At 42.5% G+C, this 24,555-nt stretch overlaps 1 pseudogene across 1 annotated transcript in view; it reads right to left on the bottom strand.

Annotated features, from left to right (window-relative positions):
* Positions 1–22,957, bottom strand: part of LOC149141502 (ubiquitin C-terminal hydrolase 13-like) — a 239,702-nt pseudogene extending 216,745 nt beyond the window's left edge. The window contains exons 1-8 of the transcript XR_016264985.1: positions 22,791–22,957; positions 22,037–22,193; positions 21,775–21,932; positions 21,202–21,467; positions 20,698–20,925; positions 20,480–20,588; positions 20,279–20,394; positions 20,045–20,143 (exon numbers count right to left, since the gene is read on the bottom strand). The product of XR_016264985.1 is annotated as a ubiquitin C-terminal hydrolase 13-like (transcript). The remainder of the gene's footprint in view (positions 1–20,044; positions 20,144–20,278; positions 20,395–20,479; positions 20,589–20,697; positions 20,926–21,201; positions 21,468–21,774; positions 21,933–22,036; positions 22,194–22,790) is intronic.
* Positions 22,958–24,555: the final 1,598 nt, after the last annotated feature.

Here is a 24,555-nt window from a genome sequence, read left to right as displayed (position 1 = left end):
GAATCGTGACCCCGTGTTAGTTTCTGTAGCATCGAATGTGTTCTAGCCACAAAATTTCGTGGAGAGGCTAGAATACATGAGTTCTCCAAAACCATAAATCATTTCTGGAAATTCCACCTAGAAGTCTCTCAATTAGATTATTAGTCATTTTTTAAATATTTCCTAACTCTAAACTTAGGGAATATGGTTAATTAATCAATATTAATTAAGATAAGGTGAGAATCATCTAGAAAATCACATGGATAGACTTCAAGATGATCCTAGCCATTGATTAAGATTTAGTCTTGGTTGTTGGAGTCATACAGAGGATTATAAGAAGTCGATGAGCACTTGGAGAAGACACTTTTGTAGTTCGATTTTCTTAGCAGATCGATTTCCAGAGAGCAGCAATAGTTGTCGGAGATCTAGAGATCGAAGCAGGGTAAGTGAGGAGCAGAGACAGTGATCCGGAGGAAGTTTTCCAGATCCATAGAGGCAGAAGCCAAGGGCCGAGTTATTCCCAGTGAGGCAGCATAGGGGACTGCGCAATTGCTTCAAAAACAATTCGATTTGGTTGGAGAGAAATTCGTTTTCAGTTCCAGAGGTCGGGCAGAGGATCCAGAGTGTCGGAGAAGCGATTTCCTCAGCAGAGACAGGCTAAACAACTTCATCAGAGGCAGTTCAGAGGCTAGACATCATAGGGCCTGTGCAGAGCAGCGTAAAGGCTAATGTAGAGGGTCCAGAAGGACAAATTTCTGAAGAGAATTTGTGTCGGGGTTGCTTGTGGAGGAAGGGTAATTCCTTTAGATAATTTTGCCCAGATTTTCTTGTTGTTTGGATTGTCAGTTGGGCACCCATAGATTGTACTCATATTTCACTGTTGCATAATAAAATAAAACCCTCATCTGCTGCACCAGTTTTCCTGCATTGGGTTTTTTCGGGGACATTTGTCCAAAAATAACGATGTCATTTTTATGTGTGTGCTAGAATTTTCTCAGTTTCCAACGGTATTATTTCCGCAATATTTTATTTTTGAAGGTTGTAGTGTGATTTATTTAGTATTTGTCGTAGCAAAAAAAATGTTAAAATTAATTAACAATTAGAAGAATAATTTCTAGTTGTTGCAATAAGATTTCAGTTTGAGGAATTTTCGCATGGTATCAGAGCGTGATTGATCAACCAGGAAGCTCAAAAGTGGAGAAAGAATTCCGCAGCTCAGAGGGAGCAGCAGGCCGAAATTCTCGAGGCAGCGCAGTGCTAAGACAGGCAAGCCTAATTATCGGGCCAGCAGTTCAATTTTCAGTTGCAGGGGTGCAGAAAATTTGATTTGCCCAAGAGAGTGATTCCAGCAGTCAGAGGGAGTAGTTGTAGCTCATATTTTCACTAAGAAGATTTTTGGTTGGACGCAGAGGGTTTGTGCAGCAGCAGAACCAGCGTCGGGTGGAAGAGAAAAGCACACATAGCAGAGGGAAAATTTCTCTCAGGGAACTTTGAGTCTTAGAAGTTCGATTTTTCCTTGCAGATTGGCAGTAGTTGTGAGCAGATCTTCTCACTCCAGAAGGGAGTGCGAGTAGCAGAACAGCAGCCAAGTAGAAGGAAAGAGGGGATTTTCGACAATTTTCGAGATGACCACTACAAGGCTTAGAGATCAGGATAGGTTGGATGGATCATCCAACTATGTCATTTGGAAGGCCAAGATGTCCTTCTTTCTTGATGAATATGGCCTGAAGGACTACATTGATAATGTAGGGGCAGTTCCTCAGGATGCAAACCAACTCAAGGAATATAGGAAGGAGATGGCGCGAGTGAAGCTTTTGATCCTGAATGGAGTCCGGGACCGTATAGTCTCACATATAGCAACCAAGGGAATGGCCAATGAGATGTGGGATGGTGCTCTCTCCACACTATACCAGGGTACTTCCGAGCAGCGAAAGATGTTCCTAGAGGAGAAGTTGAGATGCATTGGGATGCAGAAGGAGGAAGGCATAAATCCCTTCCTCATCAGGATTAAGGAAGTACGAGACCAGCTTTCAGCTGTTGGGTCAGCACCTCAACCTTCAGAGCTACTACAATTGGCACTCAACAATGTCTCAGAGGATTGGCAAGTCTTCACCCAAAGTATATTGGGCAGAGACACGCTACTAGGATGGGACAGAATGTGGTTTGATTTGCAGCAGGATGAATTGAGACAAGATTTGTTGAAAAGCTCCATAAATGGCAGTAGTGGCAACAGACAGAAGGTGGTTAAGGAGGAGGAGAATGTGGCCCTTGCATCTAAGGGTCCCAATTAGGGGCAGGGGGACCATAGAAAGAAGAAGAACGACCTATCTAAGGTCAAGTGCTTCAAGTGTGGTGAGCTCAATCACTACAACACGCAGTGTCCTCTCAAGAAGAAGGACAAGTTGGAGAAGTAGGACTAGCAGGTAACGTCAGCTGAGATCGACAAGTAGTCCTCCAGGTTGGAGGAAGACTTCGCGATGATGGCAACCATACCTCCAGGGGTGAGGTGGAGTGACTTGGAGTTGTAGCCCTAGAGAGCTACAGAGATTGGGCAAGGTCCTTTGAGGAGTTCACCTCATAGGATCATTACCGGCTATGGGGGCCCACAGTATTCAGTAGCAGGATGGATCCATGGGAGTTGATGCAGTCACAACCAGAGTAACAGTTGCGAACTAGTAGCAGTCAGATACTGCGGAGCGCAGTGAAGAGTTGGCAACAGTGCAGAGTCAACAGCAGCGCAGATACTTCAGTGATAGTGCAGAGGCTAGTAGCAATCAAAACTCGGGAGACAGAGGCATCATACTAAACACAATTGATTCAGTATTTTGGATGTCTTTCAGTTTCAGTAGTTGTCGTTGCAGCAGCAACAAATGAGAGGGAGTTGCAATGCAGATGCAGTGTCAACAGTAGCACAAATGCAGCATCAGAATTGCGCAGTGGGTGGTGGGAAGTAGTAGCCAGACTACAGCGACGTGACATAGGTGATACAGAAATAGAGTGTTGTAGCAGGGTGTGCAGCATTAGAACACATTCCTCGCTAAGAGAGAGTGTTTGTTTATGTAGCATCGGATGTGTTCTAGCCACGAAATTTGTTAGAGAGGCATAATTTCTCCAAAACCCATAAATCATTTCTAAAAATTCCACCTAGAAGTGTCTAAATTAGATTATTAGTCTCTTTTTAAATATTTCCTAAGTCTAAACTTAGGGAATATGGTTAATTAATCAGTGTTAATTTAGATAAGGTGAGAATCATCTAGAAACTCACACGGATTGACTTCAAGATGATCCTAGTCATTGATTAAGATTTAATCTTGGTAGTTGGAGTCCCAACAGAGGATTACAAGAAGAAGTCGATGGGCACTTGGAGAAGACACTTCTCTAGTTCAATTTTTTTGGCAAATCGACTTCCAGAGAGCAGCAGTAGTTGTCGGAGAGCCAGAGATCAAAGCAGGGTCAGTGAGGGGCAAAGATAGTGATCCGGAGGAAGTTTTCCATATTGGGAGAGGCAACAGCAAGGGGCCGAGTCATTCCCAGTGAGGCAGCGCAAAGGACTGCGCAGTTGCTTTAGAAACAATTTGATTTTGCTAGAGAGAATTTTGTTTTCAGTTCCAAAGGTCGCGCAGAGGGTCCAGAGTGCCAGAGAAGCGATTTCCTCCGCAAAGACAGGAAAAACAACTTCATCAGAGGCAGTTCAGAGGCTAGACGACATAGGGTCTGCACAGAGCAGCGCTAAGGCTGACGGAGAGGGTCAAGAAGGATGAGTTTTTGAAGAGACTTTGTGTCGGGGTTGCTTGTGGAGGAAGGGTAATTCCTTCAGATAGTTTTGCCTAGATTTTCTTGTTGTTTGTTTTCAGATTTCACTGTTGCATAATAAAATAAAACCCTCATCCGCTGCACCGGTTTCCCGCATTGGGTTTTTCCGGGGACATTTGTCCAAAAATAACAGTGCCATTTTTATGTGTGCGTGTGCTAGAGTTTTCTCAGTTTCCAGCATATTATTTCCGCAGTGCTTTACTTGTGAAGGTTGCAGTGTGATTTATTCAGTATTTGTCGTAGCAAATAGATTGTTAAAATTAATTAACAATTAGAAGAATAATTTCTAGTTGTTGCAATAGGATTTCAGTTTGAAAAATTTTCACAACCCATTACTCCTTAGTCCTAACACCAAGGAAACCAACAAGAGGAGTCATCGGTCGTTGCTTCCTCAATTCACGATAATCAAGCCCTAGTAAACCAAGAAGTTGTTGAACCAAACAGATTGTTGAACGGTCACTTTTGGGAATATGCAGCGCTAGAAGAAAACATGCGAGCAACCATGACCTTCAATGAATATAGTAATTTCTGATTCAGAAACAAACCCAAGGGACAGCCTAATTCTGATCTAATATGTAAGGTGAGTAAACTTTCCCTTCCCTCATTTGACGGGTCATCTAAATGTACAATAAGAGCTTGGGTGCAAAAATTAGACACCTATTGCAGGCTCAACCCTGTGGCAGAATCAGATGCAATCCAATTTGCAACATTGCATCTAGAAGGGGAAGTGCATGAATGGTGGCATCATGGTCTAGTAACAATGGGGCATGCCAACATTGCTTCTTATGAAGATTTTACGCAAAGGCGGATAGAAAGATTTGACCGGAAGAACCCCGACATCCATTTCCGAGAATTGGCACTTCTCAAGTAGAGGAGATCACATGAAGAGCTCATTACAGAATTTGAATGTATCACTATCATGGTAATAGATATATCCGAAGAAAGGTTAGTCATGCTTTTTACGGAGGTTTTATCTGAAACACTACAAGGCTGAGTAAAAGAATTCAATCCCACAACCCTTCAAGAGGCTATCAAGAAGACTCATGCCATGGGAAACACAGTAGTCAAACCTAAAGCCCCTCCCAAACCTTTCATTCCTCTGAAAGATAAGGAGAAGAACGCCCCTCAACGTGATTGGCCCAAAAGGGACTAGTTAGAGGAGGAGACCCGAAGCAAACTAAGGAGGAAAAAGCTATGTTTTACTTGCAAGGAACCATGGGAACCTAGACATCATTGTTTAGGAAAGGGGAAGATTCACTGCATCGAAGTGCTCTCTGACGACGAAGAAGGAGAAGAACCCACAACTAGCAATGACGAACCCGATAAGCCTAGTAGTACCAAGGAAGGACACCCATGGGAAGAAGCTAAATAGGAGGAAAAACCCCGTGAAGAAAAGAAATCCTGGCCACAAGTTAAGATTGTGACTCTTTCAGGAACACCCATATATTACACCTTCAGGATCAGGGGAGTCATTAAGGGACAACGTATCACAGCCTTGAATGGTGGGGGGGCTACACATAATTTCATTGATGCAACATCAGTCGCAAAGAGAGGGCCTCCAACAGAAGAATTCGAAGGCCTTGATGTAATAGTAGCAGATAGGTACAACTTGGATTGCACACAGATGATCCCAGCTTTGAGTGTAATACTTGGTAATTATACTTTTGCAAGTGACTTTTACATAATTGATTTGGTGGATATTAATATGGTATTGGGGGTTCAATGGTTTTATTCATTGGGAAAGCACATGATGGACTATCAAGCATTGGAAATGGAATTTAAAGCACCAAATGGCAGTAAGGTGGTTTTGAGGGGTATGGCAAATGGTGGACCACAGGTTGTTTCTACTAGAAGGATGAAGGCCATTTTTAGGCATAAGGATGTAACATATGCAACAAAATGCAAGATTACAAGCCAATAGACTCCCAGCAGTGACAAACCACAGTACAAAGTAGACATTCAACGAGTGTTGGACAAGCATGGTCAGGTATTTGGTGATATTCCCCAAGGATTGCCACCAAAAAGAGGATTTGAACATACTATAGAACTAGAAGAAGGGGCCAAGCCTGTAATCACCACACCATATCGACATCCAAAGAAATTCAAGGACGAGATAGAGAAGACCATCCAAGAATTATTAACAGTGGGCTGTATCAGACTGAGCTCAAGTCCATTTGCCTCATCTGTGGTTTTATTGAAGACAAAGGATGGCACATGGAGGATGTGTATTGATTACCGAGCTCTCAACAAGAAAACCATCAAAAACAAGTATCTTATTCCCAAGATCGATGAATTACTAGATGAACTTCATGGAGCAGTTTACTTTTCAAAGATCGATTTACGATCAGGGTACCACCAAATCCGAGTTCAAGAAGAGGACGTGCCGAAAACAAATGGTCACTTTGAATTTTTGGTCATGTCATTTGGGCTAACCAACGACCCTGCCACTTTCCAATCCTGTATGAACAATATCTTCAGCAAGAAGCAACTAAGGAAGTTTTTATTAGTATTCTTTGATGACCTTGCCATTTATAGTGAAACTTGGGATGATCATTTGCGGCATTTGGATACAATTTTGAGCATTATGCAGGAGCAATCTCTCTATGCCAAAGCATTAAAGTGCGAATTTGGGTTAACGGAGATTCTTTATTTGGGACACATAATCAGCGCAAAGGGAGTACATGTTCATCAAGAAGAGATTTAAGCAATATTGGACTAGCTCACACCCAAGAACCTGACAGAATTGCGAGGATTATTTGCAATTTGCAGTAATTACCAATGATTTGTCAAAGGTTTCTCTCAGTTAAGCGCGCCCTTGATAGATTTAACCTTCACAAATAAAACATTGCGGAAGAAAATAAAACATTGGAAGCTGAGAAATACTAGTGCACACATAAAATCAACATAATTATTTTTGGACAAAAGTCCACGGAAAAACCCAACTTGGGAAAACTGGTGTAACAATTGAGGGTTTTATTATAAGCAGCAATGAGAAATTCTAAGTACAACTAGATGTCGAAATCTGGCAAACCTATAGAGAAAGATACTAGCAAAAATCTAGTGAGGAATTTTCCTCACCCCATAGGTAGCCTGTTGGACGTCTAGCCTCGGACTAGTCTCTGATGAAGTCATTTTTCCTTCTGCTGACTGGAAAGACGCTTCTCCAACACTCAGGGACTCCTTCCCGGCCTTTAGAGCTGAAAACATCAATCCCTCTTAGCAATTCGACTTTGCCTCTAGAAGTTGTTGCACTGCCCCAACGGCAGTCTCTCCGTGGCCCTTCTGCCTCTCTGCAAATGCACTTGCTGGATCTGGAATGCCTCCTCCAGACTCACTGTCTTTGCCCCTCTCACACTGCTTCGACCTCTAGCTCTCTCTGGCAATTGATTGTTGCTACTCTGGATATCGATCTATTGAGAAATCAAACCTCTCAAGTGTACTCTTCATCACCACATCGACCTCCTCTTATAATCCTCTGTTGGAGCACCAACAGCCAAAAGTAAAACTTAATCAATGGCTAGGATCATCTCTAAATTGATCCGTGTGAGTTTCTAGATTATTCATGCCTTGACTTAATTAATATTGATTAATTAACCATATTCCCTAAGTTTAGAATTAGGAAATATTTAAAAACTGGTTAATAATCTTAGTTAAGTTATTTCTAGGTGGAATTTCCAGAAATAATTTATGGGTTTTGGATATCTCATGTATTCTAGCCTCTCCACAAAATTTCAAGGCTAGAACACATCCGATGCTACAAAAACTAACACTCCCTCTTAGCTAGGAATGTGTTCTAATGCTACTGCACACCCTGTAGCAACACCTTGTCTCTGCATCATCTCCTGTCACACACACCCCGTAGCAACACCATGTCTCTACATCATCTCTTGTCACGCACACCCCGTAGCAACACCCTGTCTCTGCATCATCTGCTATCACACTACTGATGTCTGACCATACTGCCCACCAACCACTGCGCAACTCTGATATATGTTGCATTTGTGTTGTTACTAACACTGCCATACTGCTGCCAATACTGCATCTACACTGCAACTCCCTCTCATTTGTTGTTGTTGCCGCTGCAACATCTGCAACTGAAAAGCATCCAAAATACTGAATCAACTGTGATCAGTATAATGCATCTGTCACCTAAGTCTCTGACTACTGCTAGTATCTGCATTGTCACTAAAGAATCTGCGTTGCAAATGACTTTTGCATTACGCCAACTACACTACTGCCAACTCTGCACTGCACTCCCCAGCATTTGACTGCTACTAGTTTCTGCAACTATCACTCTGGCATCTGACTGCATCAACTGCCACTGATCCATCTTGCGCTCCCCTGTAGCTAGTTAATGATCCATTAGGTGGATTCCTCAATGATCCTGCCCATTTGTAGCGCTCTGGGGCTAAGTCACCCCACCTCACTCCTAGAGGTATATCGAAAAACATGGAGAAATCTTCCTCCAGCCTGGAGGAAAGCCTATCGATCTCCGCTAAAGCTGCCTACTGATCTTGCTTCTCCTCCTTGTCCTTCTTCCTAAGAGGAAACTGGGTATTGTAGTGACCGAGCTCACCACATCTGAATCACTTGACCTTCGACAGGTCCTTCTTCTTCTTCCTCTGCTCCCCCTGTCCCTGACTGGGACCCTTAGATGCGAGGGCCACATTCTTGTTGGAATTTCTAAGTCTAACACGTTAGAAACCCTTCATGCATTTTACTGGTTTATTCCTACCTATTTGTTCTGTTAATTAACAAATTATTTACCATGTAAATATTGGAAATAAATACAAATGCATGCTCAACACATTACAGATCATCAACTAAAGGAAATAGAAACAAGCATACAAATGACACCGTTATTTTTGGACTAATGTCCCCGAAAAAACCCAATGCGGGAAAACCGGTGCAGCTATCTGAGGGTTTGATTTATTAAGCAGTTTAGAATACAATCTAGGTGCCAAATCCGGCTCACCCAACAGAGAAAAATCTCGGCAATAGTACCTCTCCTTCGAAGACAAATGCTCCGGCTAAAACCCCGGATAAACACTTTGGCAACTCCTCAGCTCCAATCTGCCCCACGAAAAACCCCAGCGTCAACCTCTTCTGCCCTCTGCGTCAACTTTCCCGGCAGTTCTGGCTTATGCCCTCTATGTCCGCTTTCCTTGTAGTTCCGGCTTCTGCCCTCTGCGTCAGCTTTCCCAGCAGTTCCGGCATTTCCCAACAGTTCTAGTTGTTCCGGCAGTTCCAGCTTCTGCCCTCTACGTCAGATTTCCCGACAGTTCCGGAAGTTCCGGCTGTTCACAGCTGTTTCGGCTTCTGCCCTCTACGTCAGCTTTCCCGGCAGTTCCGATTGTTCCTAGCAGTTCCGGCTTCTGCCCTCTGCGTCAACTTTCCCGGCTGCTGCGCTAATCCTCCCGGCACTATCTTTGCCTCTCTGCTTCTGTATTCATTGCCCCTCAGCTGCAACTCCAGATCACTCTCTCAACTTTCTTAGCAAACCCAGCCCCAGAAAGTCGAAATCTTGATCTCTTGGTGTGTTCTCCAAGTGACCCTCAAGCCTCCTCTTATACTTTTCTCGTTGACAAATCAACGGCCGAGATTAAGTCCCTAATCAACGGCTAAGATTAGATCTAGCTTGATCCATGACTTTTGGACCATTCTAACACAGTTTTATATTAATTCACATTAATATTTTAATTTCCCTAAGTTTAGACTTAGGGACTCCATTAAAAATATTAATTATTTTAATATCTCCCAAACTGTTTAGAATCTGCCCAAACCCTTTCTGGGTATTAGAGATCTCATGTGCCTTAGCCTCTCCACCAAATTTCGTGGCTAGAGCACATCTGATGCTACCCCAAATCAACAATTCTCCTCCTCCTTCACCTACTTCGATCTGATGTTGTTGCCACTGATGGAGCTCTCCAATAGAGCTTGTATCAACTCATCCTGCAGCAAATCAGCCCACATCCTGTCCCACCTTGGCAAGGTATCTCTGCCCAAGATACTTTGGACGAATACCTGCCACTCCTCTAAGACATTGTTGAGTGCCAATCACACTAGCATCGTGAGTTGAGGCATTTCCCCAACATCTGACAACTGATCTCAAACCTCCTGAATCCTGGTGAGGAAGGGATCTATCCCTCCCCCCTTTTGCATCCTGATGCATCTCAGCTTCTCTTCTAAGTACATCTTTCGTTGCTCGGAAGTACCTTGGTATAGCATGGAGAGAGTCTCCCACTTTTCTTTGGTCATTCCCTTGGTCATTATATGTGAGACAATATGATCCCGCACTCCGTCTAGGATCAACCTCTTCGCCCGTGTCATCTCCTTTTGGTACTCTTTCAGTTGATCTGCATCCGTAGGAACTGCTACCACCGCATCAATATAGGCTTGCAGGCCATATTCATTTAGAAGAAAGGACATCCTTGCCTTCCAAATGACGTAGTTGGAAGCTCCATCCAGCCTGTCCTGATCACGAAGCCCAGCAACAGCCATCTCAACGCTCTGACGAAAACTTCCTTTTTCCTTTTGCTCAGTTGTTTCTCTGTTATTCACACTCCCTTCTGGAGTGAGAAGATCTACTCACAACAACTGCTAATCTGCAAGGAAAAATCGAACTTCTTGAGACTAGAAGTTCCTTAAGGAAAAATTTCCCTCTTTGTGTGCTCTTCTCTCTTCCACCCCGATGCCGGCTCTACTCTAGCGAACTGCTGCAAAAACCACTATGTCCAGCTAGAGATCTGCCCAACAAAAAAACTGAGTTGCTCCCTCTACCTCTGGAATCACTCGATCTGGTAGGAGTCAAGACCGAATTTTTCTGTCCCTCACTCAAAAAATCGAACCTCCACAAGTAACTTGACCTCCTAGCAGAATGACTGCGTTGCCCTTGGGAATTTCGGCCTGCTGCCCATATTGAGCAGCGAAATTCCTTCTATTTTCGCCTCTGAGCTCTCCAGCTGATCAACTGCGCTCTAAGACCGTGTGAAAATTTCAAACCGAAAACCTATTGCAGCAACTGGAAATTATTCTCCTAATTGTTAATTTTATTTAATAATTTATTTGTTGTTTGCTACGACAAATACTAAATAAATCACACTACAAACTTCACAAATAAAATACTACGGAAGATAAAACGATGGAAGCTGAGAAATGCTAGCACACGCACACACATAAAATTAACACAATTAGTTGATTCAAAGGAGTGAGGAGCGATGGCACACTGAGGAACTAGGGTTCCTGACAGACCCTTCCACGGCGCACAGTCTGAGCACATAGCTTTACAAGCCCAAACAAAATTTGTCAGGACTGACTCTGTGACTCTGAACGCAGAGGACAATGAACAGTCCAACGGGGGAGGCATCAGCACCTCCCCCCAAAAATTACAACAACGAAAACCCAACTGAGAGCAGAACTAAGACTGCAGAGAAGGCCGAGGCACAGCTTGTGCAGCAGCCAGAGAAGAATGAACAAGAAGATCTGGAATACGAGAAGTTGGACAAACCAGCAACATCAGGCACACCAAAGAAAGCTTCATCACCCACATGCAAGCTCATCGCCACGGAAAGGCCCAAGATCGAGTTGCTTAGCCACAGGATCAATGCGCAAATACAATATATGAAAGACCATGCCCTGATTGGCAGATTCATAGGTTTCTAGCCAACTGAAAAAGCCCTGCAAGGCTGGATCACCTCGAAATGGAAGCCCAAAGGTCATGTAACTCTATAGTTGGGCCCTAAGGGCTTCTTCACAGCCACTTTCAACTGCCTTGAAGACCGGAACCGGGTCCTGGATGGAGGACCTTACTTCTTCAACGCAGCAGGTCTTTATCTACGAGACTGGGTCGAAAGATTCAACCCCGATAAGGAAGATTTCAGCTGGGCACCAGTATGGATCTGCTTGTACTCACTTCCACTGGAATACTGGGACGAGGATTCACTAACAGCCATTGGCAATGGACTAGGTGAGTTCATAAAGGCAGCAGAGGAAACTAAGCTTCGAAGATACACATCCTATGCACGGATCTGCGTTTACATGAAGCTGGGCCACGCACTACCGGACACGGTAAGTCTTCTTCACGACGACTTTGAATGGATTCAACCCCTTGACTATGAACATGTACCCTTCTGTTGCAGGAGATGCCATGCCCACGGTCACCTCTTTCGTGACTGTCCCTTAAACATGACAGCCAAAACCACCGAAACCGGAAACAAGTCTGATCCAGAAGGCTTTACCAAGGTTACCAGCCGGAAAAGGCATAACAAAAAACCTCCCTCAGCACCCAAAAACGCTGCTCCATCCTCTACTTTGCCATCCTCCAGCAACAGCTTTGACATCCTGACAAATCTAGAACAGCCCGAATCAGATACGCCTATGCAAGCAAACCCAAGCTCTGTTCCATCCACCCCTCTGTCCCCCACTCTCATCCAAGCTAACACTAGTCATCCCTCGAAAGCTATCTCCTCTGAAAAGCCGGCCTCAAATTCGCAACTCGACACCAACCCTGTTAATTTCAAAGCCCTATGGTCTAATAAAAGTATGGACATTGATGATACTCTGGAAGAACCCTCTCAGCCACAAATCCACCAGGAAGGAGAAACTCAGCAAAGCTTAATGGAAGAAGAACCAGAAAGCTTTGATCTCGGGGAAATAGACATTTTCAGTCTAGAGCAAGCCTGCAAAAGGAAAGAGTTCGACACAATACCGGAAAGACAACTGGAAAATTTGGAAGTAGTGCTCACAAGAGTGCATCAGCACAATACTTTGGGCATACAGCAAGGAGGCAAATGGGATGGGAAACATATCATCAAAGATGGGAAGAAAAGAGGCAGAAAGACAGATCTACAACGTACCATATTAATTGGGGAAATGCTAGTGGAGTCGGGAAGATGCTCCAAGTTGACCAAATATTACCGATCCTTACCTACCAGTCAACCATGAAGCTCATCTCATGGAATGTAAGAGGACTGAATGGTCCCGGAAGTACAGAATGTTGAAGAACATGATCCAGCAGGAACAACCATACATTGTATTCATGCAAGAAACAAAATGCAGCACCAGTACCTTAGAATCCATCTTATCCAAAGCCTGGGCAAGATGTCAAACAACAACAGTTGACGCAACCGGTGCTTCGGGAGGATTAGCCATAGCATGGAATTCTCAGCATTTATCCTTAACAAATTTCCATGCTTCACACTATTTCATTCAAGCAACGTTCCACCTGATCGGCACCAACATACATGGACACTTAACCAATGTTTACTTCCCTCAGGAAAGTATGCAAAAAATAAAGCAATTAGAAACATTGAAGATCCTTAATGCTCCAAGAGCTTATCCACTTTGGATAACGGGAGGAGACTTCAACATGATCACCCGGCTGGAGGAAAAACTGGGAGGCAGACGAAAGCTGGACAAAGAAAGCAATGACTTCAAAGATTACATTCAACACAATAGTCTAATGGACTTACCTTTTGACAACGGCATCTTTACTTGGAACAACAAAAGAGCCGGCACTCAGCAAATAGCATCCAGGTTGGACAGATTTCTAATTTCAGACAATTTTGTTCATCTTGGTGGTGATATAAGCGCCTCTATCTTACCCTTAGCTAGTTCGGATCATTGGCCCATTTCTCTACAATGGAAAAATCCCGGAAACTCCAACAGAAAACCATTCAAGTTTGAAGCTTTCTGGCTTACTCACCCTGAGTTCAATACAGTGGTCAAATCAGCATGGGAAAGTTTCATTCCCAACGGAGGCTCACTTATGTACCAATTCCAGCAAAGACTGAAACACATCAAAAAACAAATCAAAATCTGGAACTATACCACCTTTGGCAACATCTTTCAAGAGAAAAAAGCCCTTGAGCAGAGCATGACAGAGCTACAGCAGAAGATCATCCTAGAAGGCAGAACAGAGGAGTATGCCAAGAAGGAACAAAGACTACTAACACAACTAGATGAAAGAGGCAAACAAGAGGAACTGCTATGGAGACAAAAATCAAGAATCAGATGGCTAAGAGAGGGGGAACGAAACACCAAGTTTTTCCATCGTACAACTATACAAAGAAGAATGAACAATACAATTTCACACATTCAAAACTCTCAAGGAGACAAATTGGAAAAACAGGAAGACATAGAGACAGAGCTTATAAATCACTTCAAAACTATTCATCAAGAGCAGCCCACAGACAAACAGAGCGCCATCAATGATATTCTTCAGCATATCCCTAAACTCATCACACAGGAGCATAATCAACTATTGCTAAGGCCAGTCACAATCATAGAGGTCGAAGAGGCTTCCAATCAACTAAAGGCTAGGAAGGCGCCAGGACCTGATGGCTTCACGTCCAACTTTTACCATCACTTTTGGGATCTAATTAAAGCAGATGTTTGGAACGTGGTTGAGGAATCAAGAGCAATGCATTGGCTACTCCCCGCGCTCAATACAACTTTCATCGCTCTTATTCCCAAAGTCGCGCAACCAAGCACTCCGGAGAAGTTCAGGCCTATTGCCCTATGCAATGTGATCTACAAAATTATATCGAAAGTCATAGCCAATCGTCTCAAACCGCTTCTCCCTCTTCTCATCTCACCAGAGCAATCTGGTTATGTAGAAGGTCGACAAATTTTGGATGGTATTATTCTGACCCATGAAACCATTCATTCTCTCAAGAAGAACAAACAAGCAGGCATGCTGTTGAAAATTGACCTTTCCAAAGCCTTTGATAAACTCAGTTGGACCTACATAAAACAGCTGCTAACGGCCTTTGGATTCAGCCCGACCTAGGTCAGATGGATGATGACACTCATAACCTCCCCACTCTGCTCTGTCCTTGTCAATGGGATCCCCTCTAAACCGTATCACCCCTCTAGAGGAATACGTCAAGGAGACCCGCTGTCCCCTTTTCTTTTCATTATTATGGCTGAGGGTCTAGGCCATATCATAAAGCATGTCGTACAGTCCCATGATCTCAGAGGACTCTCTGTCCATGGATCCCCTGCTATCACCCATCAACAATTTGTTGATGACAATATGCTCTTTGGTCATCCTTCTGTACATGAAGCCAGAACCTTTAAAGCTCTTTTAGACACATTCTCAGAAGCTTCTGGCACCACCATCAACACCTCCAAATCTCAGATTTTTTTCTTCCATACTCCTATTCCCACCCAAAGAGTCATTACTCAAATCATTGGATTCCCTCAAGCCAAGCTTCCGTCTCAGTATTTAGGCGCCCCCCTCATAGATTCAACCTTAAAGCATGCTTCCTGGCATCAACTCATAGAGAAAATGGAAAGTCGACTCCTATCTTGGACTTATAGAACTCTCAACATGGCAAGCAGATTAGTCCTGATAAAGGCAGTTCTACAATCAATGCCCCTCTATCTGTTCTCAGTGCTTGCTACGCCGAAATGGGTACTGAAAAGAATTCGAAACTTGCAACGCAATTTCTTATGGGGCTCCACAGGACAAAATAGAAAATGGGCTCTAGTCAAATGGGATAAAGTCTACAGGCCTAAAAGACAGGGAGGCCTAGGCTTACGTGACCCTCAACACAGCAACACTTTGATGGGAGCAAGGATTTAGTGGCAATGGGTTTCCTGTCCACAGAAGTTATGGGCGCAATTATGGATAGCAAAGTATGAAAATAACCGACCACAACAAGAACTAATCAGGATCACCACCACGCCGATAGGATCCTTAATCTGGAACGCGACCAAGCAACACAGAGAGGTCATCTATCAGCACAGCTTCTGGGAGATAAGGAACGGAAGAACAACCCGTTTCTGGACGGACTCCTGGCAACAAAGACCCAAAATTGAAGTATTCTTGCCAGACACATTTTATCATGGAAACAACATTAACCAAGCAAACAATGTGGCACACTTCTGGACTCCTAGCATTATACAGGGATTCAGACAATGGAAACCTGTGAGGCAAATAGCACAGCAAGGAACGGAAGCTCATAACATGGAGCTACACAAAGAGCTCACCAGTAGAAGAATCAGAGTCCATACAGGAAGCGATGTTCTAAGATGGGGTTATACACCGAAAGGCACATACACCACCAAAGAAGCTTACCAAATAATGTGCCAAACTCAGGAACCAATAGATCCTGCCTGGCAGCGTATATGGACTACGGGGATCTGGCCCAAAGTCTCTACTTTTATCTGGTTGTTGTATCATCAAAGAATTCTCACATGGGATAACTTAATTAAAAGAGGATTTCATGGTCCTTCTTACTGTCCCAACTGTCAAAATAATGAAGAAACTATTCAGCACCTCATGGACTCTTGCCACATGGCCAATCAACTCTGGGAAAAGCTCACTTTCAGATGCCAGAGACCCTGCAGATTTCTTGGGGATATAAGAGGCACCATTCGCAACTGGACTCCAGAGCCCTATAACAGCAAAATTCTCAACAAGTTATGGACAATCTTGCCAGGTCTCCTTCTATGGACAATCTGGAAGGAAAGAAATAAACGAATTTTCAAAAATCACAAAACTTCCTTAGAAATCATATGGACTAACCTATGTCAGAACATCAAGGAAACTCTTGCATTGCATCAATGGACAACGGATGACTTTCCGACCCAGCCACAAGAATTAAGCATATGGGCTAACTGGAACCTACAGCTCCCTCAAGCTCTTTTGAATACCAATAGAACCAGCATCACAACCAGGCAGCTTTCACACTGGTCACTCCCCCCTACAGGAGTGATTAAGTTAAATTTCGATGGTGCCTCCAAGGGCAACCCAGGCAAAGCAGGATATGGAGGCATATATAGAAATCATGAGGGCCAACCTCTTTTATCTTTTTTTGGATCCATTGGATGGGACACGAACAACTCTGCAGAACTGGAAGGCTTGTGGCAAGGTATGAAGCTAGCTGACCAACATAACTTTTATCCCATCCTTATAGAAGGGGACACTCAAATCCTCATCAATATGGCCATTCAAATACAACAGGGAAGCACGGCCTTACGAGTTGCCAACAGCTGGAGACTAATGACCAGGCTTGAAACAATAGAGAAATGGATAAAAGACAGGAGAGCAATAACTTTTATTCATGTCAAAAGGGACAGTAACAAAGTAGCTGATCTTTTAGCAAACATTGGGACAGATCAGGACCAGGCCTTACGCTATGGTCTTCTCGATATCATAGATGACCAAAAGCAACTGCAAATTTGCACTGACCTGGTGCATCAGGAAGCTCAATCCCCGGATGCGGGTGTTCATTAATTCGTATACGGTGATGAGACGGGACGATGGCGGACGAGGTGGCCACATGGTCCTCTGCAACCATCCCAAGATCAACGTAAATGATACTCGGGGCACCTCGTAGGCGGCATTAAATGCCTGCTACAGTCGAGGCAGAGCCATTCCCTGTTTAACCATGGCGCCAGAAAACATTCCAGTCATTCTGCCCCTGTTTCACTGTGCTTGCCCTCCGCAGGCGGAAGAGCCATCTGAGAGAACCAGCACGGGGCGCCGCTGCTGGATTGTTTGTTGCCTTGACTTGGGCAATGGTTACCACCATTCCCATTCAAACCTCTGCAACTCACCTTTTGTCCCCCAGCATTCTGTAACCTCTGCGCAAAATTCCTCTGTTTATTCTCCTTCTGCTTCCCCTGACTCTTTCGCTACTCCTACTTCCACCATGGTTCGCCACCGTATGCGTAGCAGACACGGTGGCACGCGAGGAGGCAGCTCTCGCTCCCCGGCTTCCCCAGCTTCCTCTGCTGAAAATCCCCAGTATCCGATTACCAAAAGTGGCCGCGGCAAAGCAGGTCTCCACAGATCCAGACGCAAAGAGGCGATTGTTCACACTACGCCCTTTCCTCTGCCTCTGCACCAGGTCCCTCACACGACGCAGTTCCGGTTCCGCAGCGCTCTGAACTGCCCAGTCATTGTGGCCACTGTCTCCATCTCCATCACAGAAGAGAATGAGCAGCACATTCCTATGACATTTTCCATGGAGGAGACGAACAGAGCCGGTCCTAGTCGGAACAGAGACAACGACGAAGAACAAGGTGGTAATGGTGGCCGGAACAGACAGCATGGGAAGGCCAATGCTGGCAGCTCGCATGATGACTTGGGCCTTCAAAGTGACACGCCGGCAGTGGAAAGACGCATGGAGGACACGGTGGGTCCGCAGGTGGAAGCCGGCAGCAGGGAGGGCGGACAGCAGGCGGCGGGGTGTGGCAGACAACAGGTGGCGAAGTGGACAACCCGGATGACTGGGCTTGTCCTATTGTGGAGGAACCTGCCACGGAGGAATTTATCGCGCGTGTCACGTCTGCCAGGTGGCACTTCTTTTAGCTCTTGGTTTAGTTATGTCTTGTCTTGTGTGGCCTCAGAGTTCTCTGAGGGGTGATGGTCCAGTCCGGACAAACTGTTGATTTCTGGGTGGTTCGGTTATGCTGTTTTTGATTTCTGGGTAGTCTCTTCAGAAAACTGTGGTTAAAACTGTTGTCTTTTTGGACTTCTTTTTCTCTTTCAGACTGGTTTCCCCTTTGTTGGGGCAGTCTCAGACAATGTTCATGGCTACATGCTGATTAAGGCCGAGTCCCTTTACGGCCAGGAAACTTTGTAACTACTTTTTGTATTATATCAATAGATTAATCTTACTTAGAAAAGAAAAGAAAAAAATTAACACAATTATTTTTGGACAAAAGTCCCCGAAAAAACCCAACTTGGGAAAACTGATGCAGCAGCTAGGGATTTTATCATTAAGCAGCAGTAAGAAATTCTGAGTACAACTGGATGTCAAAATCTGACAATCCTACAGAGAAAAATAATGGCAAAAATCTAGTGAGGAATTTTCCTCACCCCACAGGCAAACTCCCGACACAACTTGCCTTTCAGAAATTCAACCCTCTGACCCTCTGTGTCAGCCTCTACACAGCCTATTGGACGTCTAGCATCAAACTGGTCTCTGATGAAGTCCTTCTGCATTCCGCTAACTAGAAAGATGCTTGTCCAACAATCTAGGACTCCTTCCCAACCTCTAGAAACTAAAAACATCAATCCCTCTCAGTGATTCGACTTTGCCTCTAGAAGTTGTTGCGCTGCCCCAGCGTCAGCCTCTCTGTGGCCCTTCCACCTCTTTATAAATTCACTCACGGAATCTGGAATGCCTCCTCCAACCTCCCTGTCTCTTCCCCTCTCACACTACTTCGATCTCTAGCTCTCTCTCCGGCCACTGAATTCTGATACTTTGGAAATCAATTTGCTGAGAAATCGAACCTCTCAAGTGTCCTCTCCATCACCACATCAACCTCCTCTTATAATCCTCTGTTGGAGCACCAATGGCCAAGGTTAAAACTTAATCAATGGCTAGGATCATCTCGGGATCGATCCATGTGAGTTTCTAGATGATTCATGCCTTGACTTAATTAATACTGATTAATTAACCATATTCCCTAAGTTTAGACTTAGGAAATATTTAAAAATTGATTAATAATCTAATTAAGTCATTTCTAGGTGGAATTTCCATAAACGATTTCTAAGTTTTAAGGATCTCATGTATTTTAACCTCTCCGCAAAATTTCAAAGCTAGAACACATCCACTGCTACAAAAACTAACAGTTCCCATTTTTAGGATCAACTAGTTCAATGACTAGTCCAGTTGTGATGACATTGGCTGATCATCTACTAGAGGCATAAACATTATTCATCTACAGTAGAATGGAATGCATAATCTTTAGTAAGATTGAGATATATTTAGGCTTAATAAGAAACAGATTTTGTTCTTCGTTTGCCAAGTAAGAGCTCAAATTATTTTTAAAGTATGCCCTCTTTTAATAGTAGGAAACGTATTTCAATCTGTCAGTTCATCACTTCTTAGATTTTAAGTAGAAATAAGCAAGCAGTTAATTTTACCATAACCAATATCACAATGGAGCTGTTTCAATACTACCAATTCTGATTCAAGTGAGCTAGGTAAATACAGAAAAAGATACAAGCCTGCGAGTGCTTAAGATTTTTGATCTTTGGATGTGTTTGGTTCCCTTTTCAGTGTATATAGTATGAGGCACTAGTAAGCACAGCCCATTGATCATTGTGTCAAGGTGTTGTGCTATTTTCTTTTTAATTCTTTGGTGTGCATGTCTAATAATAGGTTTTAATTAGCAAAACACAAGCAGTTAATTTTACCAAAAAGTAAACTCACAACAACCAATTTTGACACAAATATTCTAGGTAAATACAGAAAAAGCATATAGTAGGAGGCACTGGCATGCACAACACCTTGACCATTGTGTCATGCATGAAATCATACTCGAATCGCTTTAACTGAAGCTGTAGCACTGGAGGGAAATCAATGAAAAGAACACCTTTTCTTGCTTCCTGAAAGAACCGTTAAAATTAGAGATCCAGTTTTGACAAAAATTTACAGGTATCAATTCTTAACGTGAATCAAGAACCTATAAAATCTAAAAACCGCAATCTGACATTTTTAGGATTGGTGATTGATGACCTAACCTGCAAACCATAGTGCTTTGCATGGTATTTACTATCACCTTCAAGCTTTTCAACCTCCACATACTTGTCAAATGATGCATAGATATCTCGACAGCCTTTAACATCAAGTTGTAGATCTATTGGGAAATTTTAACAACACTATATTAACAATGAGAAAGAAAACCGTTGATTAAATTGCAAATAGGACAAAGCAGAGTATACCATAGAATGACCCTTTTCGTGTAGATTTATAATCCACGTTTATACATTCAATGTAATTCATATGATGCCCCTCAAACAGCTGTTGTATTGTACCCTCCACAGAAGTCCCCTGAAAGCAAATAGCACACAGTTTTTTTAATTATTTTCCATTTCAATAAACTCTAAACAACCAGGCAACAGTGATAAAATCATCAGAAACAACAAGAAAGCTGCAACACCTTCATTTTGTCTTCTAATTTCTCGAACAATACAAACAATACACGGTTCAACTCCCGTACATCATGCTGCATGGATGAATCATATGTATCCCATCCAAAAGATTTCGTCAAATCTTTTGTTGACACACTGGTATCATTGTATTGAACTCTGTAGAACAAGCTCTGTAGAGCCAAAGGAATGCTATTTGATGGTACATCATTTTCAGCCGTTGGCATATGATACACCGCCTGATAAATCATAAATCATACAGAGATCCATATCAAATCTGGTGCACGTAAAAAGATACTCATTCACAAATAAACCTACACATTCTCTACAGTGAAAATAACACCATAGGGGTATTGCATGGTACCTATTCATAACAAATTGCAAAAACAATCATAATGAAACACTAAACTGGCAAATGTCAAAGGCAAGAAAAAAAACTAAAGACAACAGACCATAAAACTGTTTAGTAGCATTTACAAGTCAAACCCACCAAAGAAAAGGCAATGCTAACCAACATTTCTAAAGTAAGGCATATGATACAATGTCTGAAGAAGGGAATTCATGTAACATGTTGCTCCTTCATTTTTCAGTCCAACAAAGCCGGTCTCCTTTTTCGAATCATATCGCAAGTAATCCATCCCTCTTTGTACAGTAACCTCTGCTTCTATTACCAAAGTGTCATTTACCAAATAACCTTTACATGAATCATAAAGATCCAAAAGAGGCATGAATGATGTGAAACCCCAATCACTCTGCCGGGCATTGAATTGCTGTTGTGTGTCTGCAGATAAATGAAAATGAGAACGGGTGTACATGTTAATCTACATGGTAAATAATGATATTAAACAAAAAAGGCCATAGGGAACCCAAGGACTTGAAAGAAGAGGAACCACTTAATCCCTGACATGCAGCTTGAATAGCTATACATAAAACCTAAAAGAGCGTAAGATTTTAGATGAAAAAATGAACACGCATATATACAACCAAAGAAACTCAAATAAGAACCCCTACTCACGGAATTTCGTTAATACAGTGTTCAAGGGGTATATCGTAGACCAAAAGGCATCTAAAAAGTTCAGAATGCATACCCTTTCTGACACTGTGCTTTGAATTAATCTGATTAGCAACAGCCAGACTGAAATGAGCATATATGCTCCACCCGTATGGTAAAGTGCTAGAATCCGCCACATCCAAGTACATTGACAAGTGACCCACATTGTTCCCCGTTGGAAATATTAGAATTCGCCTGCATCAAAGTCAAAAGAATAGAAGGTTGAAAAAACTGGGTTCAACTCGGTGATCAGTGAATACACTCGGGATTCAAATATCGGCAACAACTTTGGTTCTTACCATTTATATCCTCCGACTATAAAAGTTTCAGAATAAAGCTTTTTCACCTTTAGCTTTGTAAAGTGTTCAACTGTCCAGGTGAATTTTGACATCGGAGGATACTCAATAATAGGCTGGTTCTCAGCCATACTCACTGTCTCGAATTGCCCAACTGTTGCTGTTGAAAATAAAAAAATGAGAAACACAATAAGCTGAGACACATGAATGTTGCCAGACAGAGTAACACAATAATAGAAACTGACACAAATAACGTCACACGTGGCTTAATAATAGCTATTCCATTTCAGTGTACATTCACCCACATGAGTGGAGATAATAAAACTAAAACTAAAAGTCACTAATCTGTGTCAATGCTCATGAAGCCATGCATTGATCATTATTGTAAAGATTCAGTTTAACAGTCATATAACTGTGTAAATGTATCAGTTTCAGCAATATCAGTAAAATCAGGTTTGCGTTTTGGAAAACTGTGGCATGCTACGAAATTTTGAATGGCCTTTGCACCCGAAACACAATGGAATCGAGAAGTGTAAATGTGGTCTGTCCACTGTGACGTGATGGCCGAACAGCAACTTGACAAACTCAATAAACTTTTAGGCACCAAAACATATTTAAACAAATAAAATCAAAATCAAAATAATGCGGCTAGAGCCTCCCGAACTGAATTAAGAGTTTCAACCAAACTTACAGAGGTAAAGAAAAAAGTAAATACAAAAACAAAGAGAAACAGAGAAGCGTTTTCGCGAAGAATGACCTTCCATGGGTTCAATTGTGTCGTTGTTGAAACCCTGATGGGGCACCAACAATTTCGCGGTCCCTGTGCTGTTGCTGCTGCGTGCATTCCCCATCCTACCGCCTGCCATATCCATTCCCAAATCAGGCGTTTTTTTTTTTTTACAACCAGGAGGCTAGTTGAATTTTTTAAATAATCTACATATGGCTTGAAGGTTAAAAACCACCATTAACTTGACTATAGTCTAAAGGAATATTATGAGTAAACTGAGCTTAAACTTGTAACTTATTAGTCTAAAGGATTATTATTATGAGTAAACTGAGCTTAAACTTGTAACTTAGGAGTAAATTATTAGAGTAAACTGAGCTTAAACTTGTAACTTAGAGTAAATTGAGCTTAAACTTGTAACTTGACTATAGTCTAAGGGAATCTTATGAGTAAATTGGGCTTAAATTTGTAACTTGAGTTAGTCAAGTTACTTCCTTATTTTAGTTTAAAATTAATTTTATTTAATCTATTTTTATTTTTATTTTGGTGTTTTTTTTCGGAGGCCACAATTTTACCCAAAAATTTATTTTTCGCAGTCATTATTTTTGTTTAAAAAATTGACTATAGGAATGTTTCAATAGTTTTTTTGATGGTGGAAATGGATTCAGCACCATAAAAAACTCCTATAACACTCAAAATCTTGAAGTTTGACAATTGTAACCCAAAATTCCCAAAATTTCTGCTAGATTTTTACCAAAACAATGTCAAAATTTCCACTATTTTCTTAACTCCAAATCTATCAGCCTAGATCCATCTTAACACCGGATCTACGAAGCATCGAGAGGGATCAAATCTTTTTGCACTCTAAAAGAGGTTGGCACCTCAAAAGATTTGATCCCTCTAGGCCCTTGGTAGATCTTGAATTAAGATAGACATTGGATCTAGGCCAGTTTATATAAACAAATAAGGTTGTTAGTTTTTAGTTTTACCATAAATACATAAACACATTAAAAAAGATAACCAAGTTCAATGTTATTTATTCCAACTTGGAAGTCGTTTATAATTTACCACTAAACCATTCATCATATACACTATTGGGCACTCCCACATGATTACCTAGCATCATAAACCTAATTTTCCACATGTATGTGTGTGAACATTATGGTGTGTCCATGAAGTCTCTCTAGAACATTATGGTGTGTCCATGAAGTCTCTCTATAACTCTCACTAGTGGTAATCATGTCACTTCAGTTGAGGCTTAAATTACTTAAGGCTCAAATAAATCATATATACTTTACATCTAAAAGTAACATCTCTCTCTTCGCTCTGGGTCTCCTCTCTCCCTCACTCTCTCTCTTATCTCTCTCTCAAGTCCCCTCTCTCTTCCTTCCTCCCTGTCCCTTTGTGTCCCACCTCTCATTTTCTCCCCCTACCCCCCATCTCTCTCTTTCTTCCCCTTCCCTCCCTCTCTCCCCCTTCTCTCCCTCTCCCTTTCCTCTCCATCTCTCCCTTGTCACTCCCTCTCTCTCCACCTCCATCTCTCTATGCCTTTGTTTTTCCCTCCCTCTCTCTTTCTTCCCCTTCCCCCCCTCTCTCCCCCTTCTCTCCCTCTCCCTTTCCTCTCCATCTCTCCCTTGTCACTCCTTCTCTCTTCGCATTTATCTCTCTATGTATTTGTTTTTCCCTCCCTCTCTCTCCTTCTCCAACTTCATCTCTCTCCCTCTCTCACAAAATATTTTTAGTAGTGGTGAGGATAGAGGGTTTAAATATATCTCACAAATAATTATAACGTTTTTTC

The sequence above is a fragment of the Pinus tabuliformis genome, chromosome X, assembly GCF_031772625.1.
Source record: "Pinus tabuliformis cultivar Carrire ecotype Pingquan chromosome X, CPIR1, whole genome shotgun sequence".
Classification (NCBI taxonomy): domain Eukaryota; kingdom Viridiplantae; phylum Streptophyta; class Pinopsida; order Pinales; family Pinaceae; genus Pinus; species Pinus tabuliformis.
The sequence above is the reverse complement of the archived record's forward strand: the minus strand, read 5'-3'. Positions and strand labels throughout refer to the sequence as shown.